General features: G+C 35.1%; 1 protein-coding gene across 1 annotated transcript in view; it reads left to right on the top strand.

The window, feature by feature from the left end:
* The window catches only part of ZPLD1 (zona pellucida like domain containing 1), a 481,064-nt gene that overhangs the window by 405,120 nt on the left and 61,072 nt on the right, over window positions 1-14,872 (top strand). Inside the window, exons 11-14 of the mRNA XM_004272088.3 lie at window positions 1,138-1,191; window positions 1,530-1,694; window positions 11,217-11,295; window positions 11,475-11,613. The gene's annotated coding sequence lies outside the window, so the exon portion shown is untranslated. The remainder of the gene's footprint in view (window positions 1-1,137; window positions 1,192-1,529; window positions 1,695-11,216; window positions 11,296-11,474; window positions 11,614-14,872) is intronic.

Here is a 14,872-nt window from a genome sequence, read left to right as displayed (position 1 = left end):
AGCCATTCTTGAATCCACCACCATAATTCAGAGCCCATTTTTTTCTTTGAGTGAAATCTTCAAGAATTACATTTGTGAAATATTTATGCTGTCAATATGTTTGTTTTGTTTCTGCAATGAGATGATCAGCTTGAACAAATTGTACAAGTGTTATCAGAAGTAAGAGCTCAGTATCAATTCCATCAAAATGAAAATAATTGTTTTCTGAAGATCTCTTTCAATATTCAAGTGGATAATGCTTAGTAAGTCTACCCTGCAGGTTCTGCCAAATGTCTTTTGGGAGTAACTCATCTGGAAATGCCATTAAGGTGGAGTCCTCCTCAAATTTAAATTGTTGTCAGCACTCATGTGATATTGAGAGTTACTAAAGTACACTCTTTTAAATTTTCCAGTTAACTTATGATGCAGAACTCTGAGGAATTAATTCTGTTTTAGTTCAGAGCCTTGGGAAGGGCTAAAGCTGCTTTTTGAGAGAAGGCTGGGTTTTCATCTCAACTGCTGTGCAGCTGGGCAAGAATACAGATAACTTATTCAATATTTATATAAAATATAAATTATTCAATATTTATATAAACATAAATCTCATTAACTACACAGCCAGTAGCTAAGTCGTAAGGAAATCAGTTCGTTAAAAAAAAAAAAACCCAAAATGTCTTCACTTCAGACATTTATAAAAACCTCAGTTTTCAAAAGATGTTATATATACTATGCTTTAGCAGGTCATCCGAGATAAACAATTATTTTTCTAAAATTTTTAATCTCCCCTCTGCTGTAACCCAAATCAGTAGAAAGCTACACAATCCAGTACTCCAAAAGGTTGTCATTTCAGTGATATTTTTTTCATTTCATTGACTGATTCATTTATTCATTCCATTAACACTTGTTGATCTCCTACTAGGAGCTCTTTCAGGCATGAGTTGTAAACCTAACAAAGACTCTGAACTTGTGCACCATCTTGAGTGATGTGGATACCCAGCACTGGATGACAGGAACTGTAAAAGAATAAAGGAGAGATTAGGTTTATTGTACTATATTTATTAATATTACCCTGAATGCCAACATGAGGTTTCTGGAGCAGAGAAGATTTATCACTACTTATTTATAGTAAATAATAATGTGTTGTTTCCCTCCCTCCAGGGCAGAGCAGTAAGAGCCAGATGTTACTCTACACATACTGGGTCTGAATTGTAGGTGAGTAAGCCCTCTCTTCCCCCAAAAGAAAATGAATCTGCACATTGATATAGGAGAGAGGGGCAGCTGTTTTCCTTCCTCTTTTGAGAGAGCTTCCTCGGAAAAGTAATGGAGAGAATACTGAGTCCTCACTTTTTGAAATGTCTCCATGGTCCTGGGTGTCAACTCCCCTTGAAATGTAAACACATACCTCTGGGAAGTAAATCTCTCTGGAGTTCTTATTATTTATTCCATCATAAATTACCTTCTAAGGGTTGCATTTTAGCTCAGGTTCGAAGTTTCAGTAAAATTTTCTCAGAAAGCCCTACTGTGCAGAAACAAAAATATTTTCTCAACAGCCCCACAAGAAGGCTATGGGATAGAGCGTTTGATGAGTTCCTTTAGATTGAGTTGTCAGCTGTGACCTCTCTGAGGAAGTGATCTGAGCTGAGATCTAAAAGGCAAGAAGGAGTCGGCTGTGTGAACATCTGTGGAAATGAAACATCTGGCATAAAGATCTTAAGGTGAGAATGAGCTTGGAATGTTTCAGTAACCAAAAGAAAGCCACTGTGGTTGGAATATAATGAAGAGAATGAACAGATGTATATTCAGAGCAGTAGAGAGTAGCCAGATCATACTAGGCTTCATAGAATGTGTAAAGGATTTGGATTTAATTATAAATATAATAGGAAGCTATGGGAGCGTTTTTGAGCAAGAGGGATGCAGGGAAAACCATGAGGAAGATACTACAATAGTCTAAGGGAAAACAAGAAGAGTTTTGGATTATTTGTTAGTAGTAGATATAGAGAGGTGGGAATTGTACTTATTCAGTCATTTCTTTACTACTTCCCCATTTATCAAATGTATTGGGTGCCTACTATGTGCTATGTAGACATGTGCAAAGTTCAAGGGACATCATTGATTGAAAGATTGACATGATTTCTGTCTTCCTGAAATTTATGATGCAGAGAGAGGCAGAAAATACTGTGTTTGGGATTGTAGGAGATGACATGGAAACAAGGAGGAGCATCTAAACCAGAGTGGGGCAAGGACACATAAAGGAAGTCTGAGTGTTAAGGTTGTGTTCAGCTGTGTCACAGAAAGTCAGTTGATGTGCTTATTTTATTCTTTTATTTTGCTTTATTTTTCATGTAACATTGAGTCTGGAGGCAGACAGTAATCCAGGGTTGTTGTTATGGTGACATGACAGCATAACAACAACCTTAGTGTTGTTGTTATGCTGTCACCCTTAGTGCAAGGCCGTTCTCCTCATATTTACAAAAAATGCTATGGCCCTTCTAGATATCACTTTTCAATCTAGGAAGAGAGACAGGGAAAAGATAAAGGGCAAAAGATACATTGACTAGGTTTGCTCAGTCTGTTAGGAAGACAACGCTCTGAAAAGCCCAACCCTTAACTGTCACGTATACCTCTTTGTCCAGAAGTAGTCACATGCCCATCTGCAGATTCACGGGAGCGTGGAAAGCTAAGTATTTTTAAATAGAAACATTACCCACTAAATTAATTTGTATTCATTTAGAAAGGAAGGTGTAATGAATTGATATTTGAGGGCAATTAAAAATGTCAGGCACAGGGATGATTTCTATGACTTGAAAGAAAGAAAAATTCTAAGAAGACCATTGAGACACTTACAGAAAAGAAAAAATTCCTGTCATTTAACCTTTTCTTTTCAATGCTAATTTTTTAAAAGAGCCGTGATAAGAAGCAGTATAAAAAAGAATGTCTGTGTTATTCATTTTCTGTGAAGTTGCTATTGAAGATAGTATTCATATTTTAGTTAATGCTCCTTTATAGACTCTTGAACTAAATCCCTCTTTCGCTGTTTGACTCTTGTCCTTTACCGTTTTTTATAATAGCATGATTATAAAGCAGATATTATTTATATCCACGTCTCTTACTTATAATATCCCTTAAATCAATTTAGAAATAGGTAGAAACCACTTACTTCAGCCATGACTGAAAAAAAAAATAAACAAATGTAATAATATAGTGAGCTTGGGAAAAATGCATTTGATCCTTAAGAGATTTTCTTAACTAAATATCTAGTACAATGGACTTTGGAGTTAGTCTCCAGTAAACAGAATACATGGCTTTTGACAAAAACAGACCCACGTATATCACTGGCCAGAATATTACCCTTGTAATATAGAAATTATACAAAATAAAATTAATTTAAAAACATTGTAAATTATCAAAGGTATTAATTTGATCCCTTAATTTCAGACTATATGGAGTATTTGTTTCCTGACCCTTCTGAATCTTTATAGCTTGCATTTCTTAAAACTGAAGGAAGGCATACCTCCTTGACAAGCAGGAAAATTACTTAGGATGAGTATCAGTAAATAACCCTTGCCCATGGGATTTCCATGTATTGCTGAAGTAGTGATTATAAACTGACTCTACCAAAGTTGTTTATTCCAGCAATGCCACTTCTTGATTTCAAGGTGAGAGCTCAACTGTGGGTCCAGATAGACAAATAAACAAAATTAATTTTCACAAATAACCTTCCATGATCATGTGATTCAAATGTGGATATTTGGTGGTCTCATTCCTCAGAGAACACAGGAGATGTTGGACAATGCTTAGGACAAAAATCACTACCAAGATGGCACTAGGCAAGGTTTATACAAGCCTAATACCATTGATTGGACATTGTACAAATTATTCTTGGGAACTCATTACATCTGTATAAAACTCATTTTCCAGATTACTGATTATATTCTTAAAGGCAATCATTTTAGTGTTTAATTTCATGTTTGATAATTCGGAGAGTTCCCCATTTACTGTGCATTTTGTTTCCTTTTTCATCTTGATTGTACATTGATTTGATTGAACATTAGTATGTGGAACCATTCCTGCAATCTGGCTTTTGGCATTTATAGACTGGACATTTATCATTGCCTTACCACTGTGAAGACATTTTAATTGTTATATTCAGGTAATGAATAGATATTTGCTCAGAGAGGAGTTGAGAATCAGTATTGGGCAAATACAGGCATTTCTTTACTTTGTCTTTATGTTACCATACAGATTATTATTAAAATTACAATCATTTTCATCTCACATTCTTCAGTTAAACCTGAAACTCAGAATATTACAGAAGAATTCTTTTCAAAAAATAAAGAGGTGATCAAAAATGTATATGTGCCTTTAATGCAATAGATTGCTAAGTACTCCAATATTTCATCTGCACACTCACAAAATATTACCTCACTCACTCAGTTTCTAAAGCCTGTTAGGCTCCTGATGGTACAGATGGAGTGAACTTTCAGCAACCTAACACTGGGCTTCAGAAATGGTGAAATCAGGAAGCCACTTAGAGTTTAATCTCCTGTCTATTAAGAATTCTTTTGGAGAAACAGAAGAGTCACGGTTTGGCACCTACAAGTGCATAGGAAACCTGTTGAGTGGAAACTGGCCCAGGTACCTAAGTCCTGAATGGATTCCTTGTTCATGAAAGGCTTGCTACACATGCTTATGTTCTGAAAGAGCGTGGGGGGGTGTGGGAAGAGTGGTCAGATGGGAATACCAATAGATTTCTGTGACATTTCAAAATGTAATAACGTTCACCTTCCAAAATATTTATTTGGCAAAAAGAAAATTATTTGACCTAATCATTGTTTATATAAAGGTTAACACATGTTTTAGGAAATAATTTTTAAAGGACACCAGATCCTAAGAAAGAACTGTGTTTGCGAACACTCTTTCAGTGTCCTTAATACACCCATCTATTTTCTTGTGAGAAAGGAACACACTGGGTTCAGATAACACAAGGTGGTTGCAAAAGTTTGTTTTACATAGACTATTTAACTATAGGATGAAAAAATGGGAGCTGGAGGCAAATTGGATTCTACTTCTCCAAAGCTGAGAGAATAGAAAAGAAAGCCTTTGCCCAGCAGAATTAGCAGATGGTCTAAATCTCCTTGGGGTACATGGGCTCAATTTAATATTGATTTAAGATTTCTCATTCAAAGGGTTTAGCCTCTCCTGAGAATTTAATAAGCTAGGTAAGAATAAACTGTGTCATTCAATTTGAGCATTATAATTTGTCTAGTATGATTCAAAAGAGTTATTAAGGTAGCTTTTTATGCTTGGGAAAAACAATAGCAACACGGTGTCCAGCAGTCACATTAGCTATGGCTGGTGTAGACCACTTCCTTAGAAAGTCAGATCTTAGATTCATCTGACTTCAAAAACTAGCCTTGATGAAGCAAGCATGATTCTATCGCATGATTCTATCCTCTGTATTTGAGATAAATCTGAGCAGACAGTGAATACATGGGAGCCCAGAGGCAAACCTCCAAAAGAATCATTCAGCCAAGAATAATGAGTTGACTATAATAAGATAAAGTTTATTGTGAATAAATATAAATTCCTTCATTTCGAGTGCAGACAAATAAAAACTTTTGAGAAAAAATCTGTAAATATATAAGATAGGGGAGATGGAATTTAGCAGCAACATGTATAAAATTAGCCTACTGTATTAGGGCTCTCCAAAGAAAAGAACCAACGGTATAATATATTCTTTCTCTCTCTCTCCCTCTGTCTCTAAATATATATATATTTTACATATATATTTACTGTTGGCTGTATGGAGAGGGCTTAGAAGGTAAAACATTTAAAAGGTTTCTTTAAAATGATGATGGAGAAAAATTGATTAATATTTTTCCATTTATGAAGCTCAGGGAGTGAATACTTTTCCATATACATTGTAATTTCATCCATAATTGATATGTTTCTGTAGGTCAAAACCATAGATTAGAAAAACTAGAAACTGTTAATTTTGTTCTTTATTTCTTATCCTCTGTTTTGTTAGGATAAAGCCACAAAATACCTTCCTGAATGTATCAAAAAAGTAACTATGATGTTATGACTTTGAAATGATTATAATAAAACTAACATCAAGACGGTACCTTTGGACGTACCATTTTTCCCCTTCACGATGTGGTACTTTTTATATGATAAAAATATATACGTGAAACTGTGATGTTGGGCCTCATGGACATTCAGTATTATGTATAAATGGACATAGGAAATTCACTCTGTGACTCAGGAAAATGCCACTACTGGCTAATTGAGCAGTACTGTCTAAAAGAACAAGATTTTAACAGGAAACTGTCTCATTTTTTTCTAGTAAGAAAATACCATTGACTATTACGACTTCTAGACAACGTGGCAAACTAGTAGCTCAAAGATTTAATCCAGTCCAAATATGTGCAAATGATTTTAAAACATGAGACAGCACATAAAATGTGGGTAGTTTCAAATGATCTACTCTTTCCTTGAAAAATTGGAATGTCTGGCAATGTTGAGTAATGTATTCCTGCATGGCAAAAGTCTCCTGAAAGAGTGTAGCCATTGCTTCGTGCCCTGGAATTGGATACAGTTCCAGCTTCTCACCCAATGTGCCCATGTGCCCCTTCACCAGGTAGTTTGCATCACTCATTTACATTACCTTCCAGCCCTTGTAGTCCTTGAAGTTTGTTTACTGTCTTAGAAAAGAGGTGATGCTCAATTTAACTAAAGAGTTCAGAACAAACTCCCACCATCCTCGAATGTGTGTTGAAACGATTGCAGTAGCCTACGTTTCTAGCTTAGAAATTTCTTAGAATCCTTGGTTTTAAAAAGAATGGGCCCATTTTATTATGACAATAGTGATATGATTAGAACAATTTTTCCTACCATTATCTAGTTTGTGGCTTTCAACATAGATTTGCTGGAAATACAAACCACAGTTTCAGTGCTTTTATTGGCAAATTGGGCTGTATTGGTGAACTGATACAGTAATTGCAGTTTTATAGCCACCAGCACTCCAATTTACAATTATTTTAAATTTAATGCCTTTGATTAGGCATTTCCAGAAATGAGTGTGCCTAAGTAATCTAAGAAACAAGGAAATGCCTTATAAATCTAGGATGATTTAAAAGTTTTCTTAAAGTTATTCAATACCAGATACCTAATAAAGCTAGTTCCTGGAATTGATCATCTATAAATAAATAACTACCAAGAAACTGTAGTACTATAAATACTGTAATAACCATGAATTCTTCATTGAAAACATCTAGAATATGTTAGTACATTGTATATAAGAAGAATCTCTAAAAATACCTGAAAAAACAAACAGAGGTTTAAGTATCCTGAGACATATGAGCAACAATATACCAGTATTTCCACTGATGGTCTTAAAGTAATAAATTCAACATTCCTCTAATAACATTTTCCCCTTTTGTGGTACAATAATACATTCAATACAATAAAATTTTAGTGTAGCCTGTAGCTGCTTGCTAACTTATCAACCAACAATTTATGCTGATCAAGAAGCAAGGCTAATTTATTTGGCTTTTAGACTCTTGAGATTAGAAATATTTGGTTAAATTACTTGTTGAATTGGGAAATCGATTGCACTTATGCGTAAAGCTTGTTTGGGTCCTCTTTCAAGTATGGCTGAATCTGTATGTATAATTTGTCTACAGTGCTGCATGGCCTGAAATCCCATTAGGACATAGAGCCAATTTCTTTGTGTATAAGAATACATGGGGGGACTTCCCTGGTGGCACAGTGGTTGAGAGTCTGCCTGCCGATGCAGGGGACACGGGTTCGAGCCCCGGTCTGGGAAGATCCCACATGCCGCGGGGCGGCTGGGCCCATGAGCCATGGCCGCTGAGCCTGCGCGTCTGGAGCCTGTGCTCCGCAACGGGAGAGGCCACAGCAGTGAGAGGCCCGCGTACCGCAAAAAAAAAAAAAAGAATACATGGGCTACAACTGGTTTTGTTAGTGCCTGAAAAAACTATAACACTTCTACAATGTAGGTCTGCAGTAGGAAACCTGTTAGGGTGCATCTATGAGATGCCTACATGCCAACTGAAAATGAAAAGTAAAGTAAATTTGTTGGGGAGAATCTCTGATGTCAAAAACTATTTTCTGGGGACTTTCCTCGTGGGCCAGTGATAAAGAATCCTCCTTACAATGCAGGGGAAGCAGCTTTGATCCCTGGTCAGGGAGCTAAAATCCCACATGCCATGGGACAACTAGGCCCACGCGCCACAACTGCTGAGCTCACGCGCCTCAACTAGAGAGACCCTGTGCTGCAAACTACAGAGCCTACACGCTCTGGAGCCCACGTGCCACAGCTAGAGAGAAGCCCACGCACTACAATGAGGAGCCCGCATGCCTCAACAAAGATCCTGAATGCTGCAACTAAGACCCAATGAAGCCATAAATAAATAAATAAATAAAATAATAATTAAATCTTAAAAAAAGATAGTTTCTGGCTGCTGGATTAACTGATTATATCAAAGTTTAAAAATCGACATATATATATATATATATATTTATGAGATCCTTTATATATGAGCTCAGGTCCATCTTAAAAAGAACTCTGAAAATGAGACTAAACATTTGGGTGATACAAACTTTATCAAGCACAGAGGTTTAGAGCTACAAAATTCTTATATTTATTTTATAATACCATTCTTTATTGTGAAGCTAAAACTTTGCTTTAATAGAAAATTATGCTAAAACTAGTCTTATTTGCCTTTTCCTTTAACTTTGAAAAAAACATATTTATATCCCCACTTTCAAATACATTTTCTGTAATTTGTCACTGTTTTTCTTCATTCATTCATTTATTCAAAATATATTATCGAGTGCCTCTTATGGGCCAGGCTTTCTCCTGAGTACTAGGGAAGCATTAGGGAACAAGAAGAACCTACAGTGGGGATTACATTCAGGTATGTGTCTGGAGGGAGAAGACATAAATAAGTTAAGTTATGTAGTATGTTAGAAAATAAGTGCTATAAAACTGGATAAGATGGAATCATTCAGGACGCAGTTGTACATAGTGAAGTGAAGAGAGCAAAGACTGAGCCCTGGAAGCAGTTCCGTCACTGAGAGATAACTGTGAGACTACAGTGGAAATCAACCTTTATCCCTTCCCCAATACACAGAGTGCTGGCGAATGTCAACTTCATCATTCTAGGTTTGACTCTAATAATAAAAAGTCAAAAATCTCACCTTCATGTCCCACACCAGAAAGATACTTTTATTAAATGACAGAAAAACCTAACTCTCCTGTAAGCAAGGTCCTAAAATACCAACTTATTAACTATGCTCTATTATTGCTCCATGTGACAAGGAGGGCTTTTTACTTTCATTTTCTAGCTGGAGGAATTCAGTCATTGAGGTTTTAGTTATATGATTTTTAAAGAAAGTTGGGAGTGAGCCATCTAGTTTGAGAAAACAGAAGTCAGGGTGCCTTCCTAGTCTAAATTCAGTCTTATTTAGGTACTAAAGGGCACTGGTCACTTTTTCTGATTATGAAACATCCTTTTCTGGACAGGATGACTGTCAGATTTCCACTTCTGATGCTATCAGATACTGATGAATATTTTATGGGGCTAAATTATTCTCTGATACAAGCATATGTTGCATATACAACTAATCACTATTCAACCAATTCACACAGCCTATAAGACAAGAAATCCTCTTAATAAAGGGGCTCAGAGTTTTCAAATAGCTGATACAATTTTCCCTTGGAAGTTTGTGGAATTGCTGTTCACTACATTTTTAAAGCAAAGTAGTAACTAATACTGTCAGCTGCTTTATCTCAACTATTTTATATTTTCCTTGCGAAAGCCTCTAATGGAATTTCTCTCTTTTTAGCTAACCAACTTGTAGGGTATGTGTGTAATGGTATTCAATATTTATGAAATGTTCATTTTCTCATAGGATAGAAACTGCTAATTTTTTTATGTAAATGACAGAATTTATTAATTGCTACTTGAAGCTGTTGCATTTTTATTTAACTTTTAAAATGGTGGAGAACATGGCAGAGATGTGTTCAAAGTAAAACCTGAAACATCGCTTGAAAACATCTCACTCAAAAGCTTCATTATGGAGTAAAACAGCCTCTGGAGAATGATGCTGCAGTTCTGTCAGCATAATTAGGAAGGCCTAAAAAGAAGTTTCCTAGAATTGTTTTTATGTTTTTAATCAAGAAAATACAAAGAGTTTTATATTGATGGTATTCAAAAAGTTGGTAGGTTCATGTATCTCATATTTACTCAGGAGGAGAATGGTATTATAACTATGCTTGTTTATGGAATTGACACTTCCCTGAAAAACATGAACCTGAATTTGTCTGGTGTAGAAAGCACCAAACTCCCTTTCAATACTAAACAGGAGATAAAACGCAATGTGAATAGCCTCTGTCTATTATTTTTTAGTAGTTATATTAGCTTTAAATTCACTTACCATTTAGGGAAAGAGTTTGGTTCAGGGGATTTACTAGAAATCTTAAAAGGCTGAACTCTTGGATTTTAATCTCAGTTCACAGTAGCCATAGGCAACTTGCCTCTATCACAGAAGCAATTGAGAACTTAAATGTTGTTAAAGTACCCTAAGCCAATTGAATAAAATGAAATTTTATAAAGGTATCAGCTAGTGGTATTACTGATAAAATAATGTCCTTTTTCAGGTAGCAATTATTATTAAACAGCTGATGAAGTAACATAAATCTATACAATGGGCTCCAAGCTTCCCCACAGTCATCCCTAAGCACAGTAGTGCATGAAGTGCATGAAGCAAAGCTTTACTGTGGTCAGAGTATCTCAAAAACCTTTCCCTGTGGCACCCAAATCCCAGCTTCCCACTTTTCTTCTCAATGAGAAATGATAACAGCTTTGGGGGTGGAATCCTTAGATGACATCCAAACCCATTCCAAGGCTCCAAAGCCTGGTGGAAGTCTCTAAACAAAAGCAGAGATTGTGAAGCAGGTTCAGTGTCTAGCTCATTCTTCACAATTGGGTCCTGTTAGGGTTTTCGCATTGATGGCTTATTAGTCATTATTATCCCAATCAAACTAGTTTTCACGATGATATTCCATATCCCATTTTCATCACTACATGAAATGTAGTATTGAAAAGACCAGGCATCTTTCATGAAGCACAACAGGACATTGATAACCATGCAGATTAATTCCCAATCCAATCTCAGGCCTTGTTTCTTACTTTATGATTTTTTTCTAGACCAGCAGGCTGACGATGGCTCACTTCACACATACCACTCAAGACTTCTGTACAGTGTAAAATAGAAGATCAAAAGCAGGTAGGAAAAAAAAAAAAGAGTAAGGGAATGAAATGAAAATTGAAAGAGATGTAGTTGGAAGGAAACAAAAGTCTATAAAAGATGAGCTCAAGTTTCATGTTGGTGATGATTAATCTTGCAAAAACTTCTGGGACCTGTGGAAGCATTTGCTTGTCTAAAATCCAGCTTTTTTTTTTTAGACTTCTCATAATGAGCAACTCACCTCCCATTTGAAGGATCAAATCTTTTCTGAAAAAGTGTGGTAAGGCCAACATTCAGTCACATGCGGCAGAGCCGGGCACATGGAGGACAGCTGACTCCACAGAACCAGGGACTTGGGTAAGTGCCCAGCACTGAAGCCACCTAATGTGACTACAAATGCTCCCTTTTTAGTAAGCATGGAAAATTCATTTTAATTTAATAATGTGTTTGCGACATAAGGCAGCCTCCAGTAAAACTTTTCTGGTGGTACGGTTCCAGTGATGGGTAACGGTTGGGCTGGCAATTAAATGTAGCAAAAGAAAGTGAAAAACATCTTCCCATATTTGGAAACAGAAAGGTGGAAACAAAATTTTATTTTGTGAATTGTAGTCCCATCTGAAATATTTTGATTAGATTTGGAGAAAGAACTGACTCTTTGGGCGGTTTCTTCAATTCTAAGCATAGAGCTTGAGGTCAAATGTTGTACAGGCTTGCCACAGCATTGTATTCCAGACTCCAGTCCCATCCACGGTCTGTCACCAGTCAGCTTTAGCCCACAAATATTCCATTAATGGAAGCAAACAGGCATTTATATTTGAGATTTCTTATCAGGGTTCTACCATACCAGAAAAGCTGGCTGAATATGGCATCATCTCTAATTACAGAGATTATATGATAATTAAAGATAATTACGATCTATTTTTCTTTTAAATGAAAATTATTTTAATGATGAGCCTAGTATTGTTTGAATTGACATGGAATCTCACACAACTTGGGAGAAGTCATCCATGACTTAGAGGAAACGTTGTGATTTCCCTTTCTTGGGTGATCTCTAAGGCTCCTTCTTTCCAAGATTGCCTTTGGTAAAACCAGTTGTTTGTGGTGTTAAGAAAAAGACCTCACTTCTTAGGTTCATGTGTTGGAGATAATAATCTTTTTGGTTCTCAGGAGTGTGACATTATTTATTTTGCTGCTCTAAATTGGCTTCTTATAATTTGTTTTAGGGGCCAAAGAAAAACAATTCTAAACTGTCAGTTTAAATAAATTTGGTAGTAACAACAAAGGAGTTGAATTCAGTTAAAAACCTAATATTTCTTTTAATACATAATAGAAAATATCTCTTTATTATTTTATTTTTCAGTTACTAGCTTTCTTCTGAGGCACATATTAGAACTACTATTTGAACCATTGCTCCTACTTATTTTTAAATGTCCCTAAATGAATTTTGATTTTTCTTCACTGATTATTATAATGCTTAGCAAAATATAAAAACCTAGAAATATGCTCTATGTCCATTCATTTTAGAGATTTTCAGAAATATCCTCAAAATAAAATATAGTTATTGTTATTAATAGTCACATAATATACTATCGAAATCATGCAAAATATTAAATCTACATTCCTTTCAAGACTTTTAAAGCTTTTTTCCCCTCTTTAAAAGAAGGCCTATAGTAATGTGCAGAGGCAATAAAAAGTTGAATTTTTCTGCTAGGAAATCTTATTTTAAAGGTAACTTTTGAACCATGAGGAGATGCTCAGAATATTATCTATTTAGTTAAGGCATCAAACAGAATTACTGACAATTCATGTTTTTGTAGCTTTTTCAAAAGCTTGAATAGTATTAAGTTCACTAGTAGAGAATGATAATCTTTTGTATCATTTTAACACCTATTAGCAATGTTTGCTTGTAAGGAATTCAATTTTTTGGTTCGTTTACCAAATTCGTGGGCTTTTTTTTTTTCTCCTGTATTTAAGATGGAATGTAAACTGGGTTAAGACTATAAATTAAACTTGATCTGGTTTTCTGTGTTTTGTCTTCATTACAAAATGGTATAGCTAGGAGCCAGGCATAACAGCTTTACTAAGATATGATAAAGTAGACATTAGGCTGAGTTTTACAGATTCAGAGTCATTGATGATTGTTATTAGATGTCTATTTTGATTTCAACTGGGGAATTATAGGAATTCCAAACTCTCAAGACTTTAATGGTGAGGTGAAGAAAGGAACACCTCAAAAAAGTAAATGATCAATTCAACTAGTTCAATAGTACTTTTCCAAATATTTTAAGAGTATCATAGTAAGTATTTTATTGCTAATAACCAATGGCCTTTACCAAGGTTTATAGAAAAATATATTATTGAGAAAATGATATTGGCTGAAAGAAATCCCCTCAGAAATGGACTGTGTCCTATTCACCAGATTTACATGTGTGTGTGTGTGATAGTCATATACTAATTGTTTAAAGCAGGGTCTGCAAACTTCTCTGTAAAGGGCAGATAGTAAATATTTCAGTTTTTTTGGATCTCTGTAATGACTACTCCTATTTGCCATTGTAGCTCAAAAGTGACCTTAGAAAAATACGTGCACAAGTGAGTGTGGCTATGTTTCAATAGCATTTCATTTGTAGACACTGGAATTTTTTTGGTTTATTTTTTGGTTTTTAGTTTTGGTTTTGGTTTTCTTTGGCCACGCCTCACAGTGGCTTGCAAGATCTTAGTTCCCTGACCAGGGATTGAACCTGTACCCCCTGCAGTGGAAACACAGAGTCCTAACCACTGGACCACCAGGGAATTCCTGACACTGGAATTTTAAAATTTTATATAATTTTGGCTTTTCATGAAATGTTATTCTTCTTTTGACTTTTTGCAACCATTAAAAAAATGTGAAAACTGCTTTTGCTCATGATCCATACAAAAATAGGTGATAGGTAGAATTCAGCCTGTAGACCATAGTTTACTGAGCCCTGGTTTAAAGTATTAGTTTTCTAGAACTTGCAGTGGGTTATATGTACTAGTATCTCAAAAAATATAAAAAGCAGAATTATATACTTGGATATTTACGGATTTTTTTAAAGTGACCAAAAATCATTTAGAATATAGAGAGCCAAACTTTGAAGAAGAAGAAAAAAAGCAGTTGCTAAGCCTCAAGAACAATGACATTAAAGATAGATTAATATGACGTTTTGTTATTTCTGTTGCTGTGAGCGTGAAAAATTCAGATGCTGAATACACAAGATATTTTTAGTTTGGTTAAAAGGAACTGAGACCAAATGAAAACGTCAGTGGCTTTATTTGCAAAGTTAAGATTCTCTATAAAATAAGGTTGACTTTAAACTTTCAATAACATTATAGTCATTTAATATGAAATGACTATATATACATATATGATGTATGAAATTACATCATTAGAGAAAATAAGAAAAATAAGAAAATAAGAAAATAAGAATGAAGACCACTTATTGTCAAATTGTTAGAATTTAAAATACAATATTTGCTCAAATATGCTTATCTGATAAATAGCCAGAGTTCATATAACCACACTGTCTGTTTCTGAACACACCATCATTAATGAAAATCTTTTGTACATTACATGAATTGTACTTTCAAATTAAATAAT

The sequence above is a fragment of the Orcinus orca genome, chromosome 5 (assembly GCF_937001465.1).
Source record: "Orcinus orca chromosome 5, mOrcOrc1.1, whole genome shotgun sequence".
Taxonomy (NCBI): Eukaryota; Metazoa; Chordata; class Mammalia; order Artiodactyla; family Delphinidae; genus Orcinus; species Orcinus orca.
The sequence above is the reverse complement of the archived record's forward strand: the minus strand, read 5'-3'. Positions and strand labels throughout refer to the sequence as shown.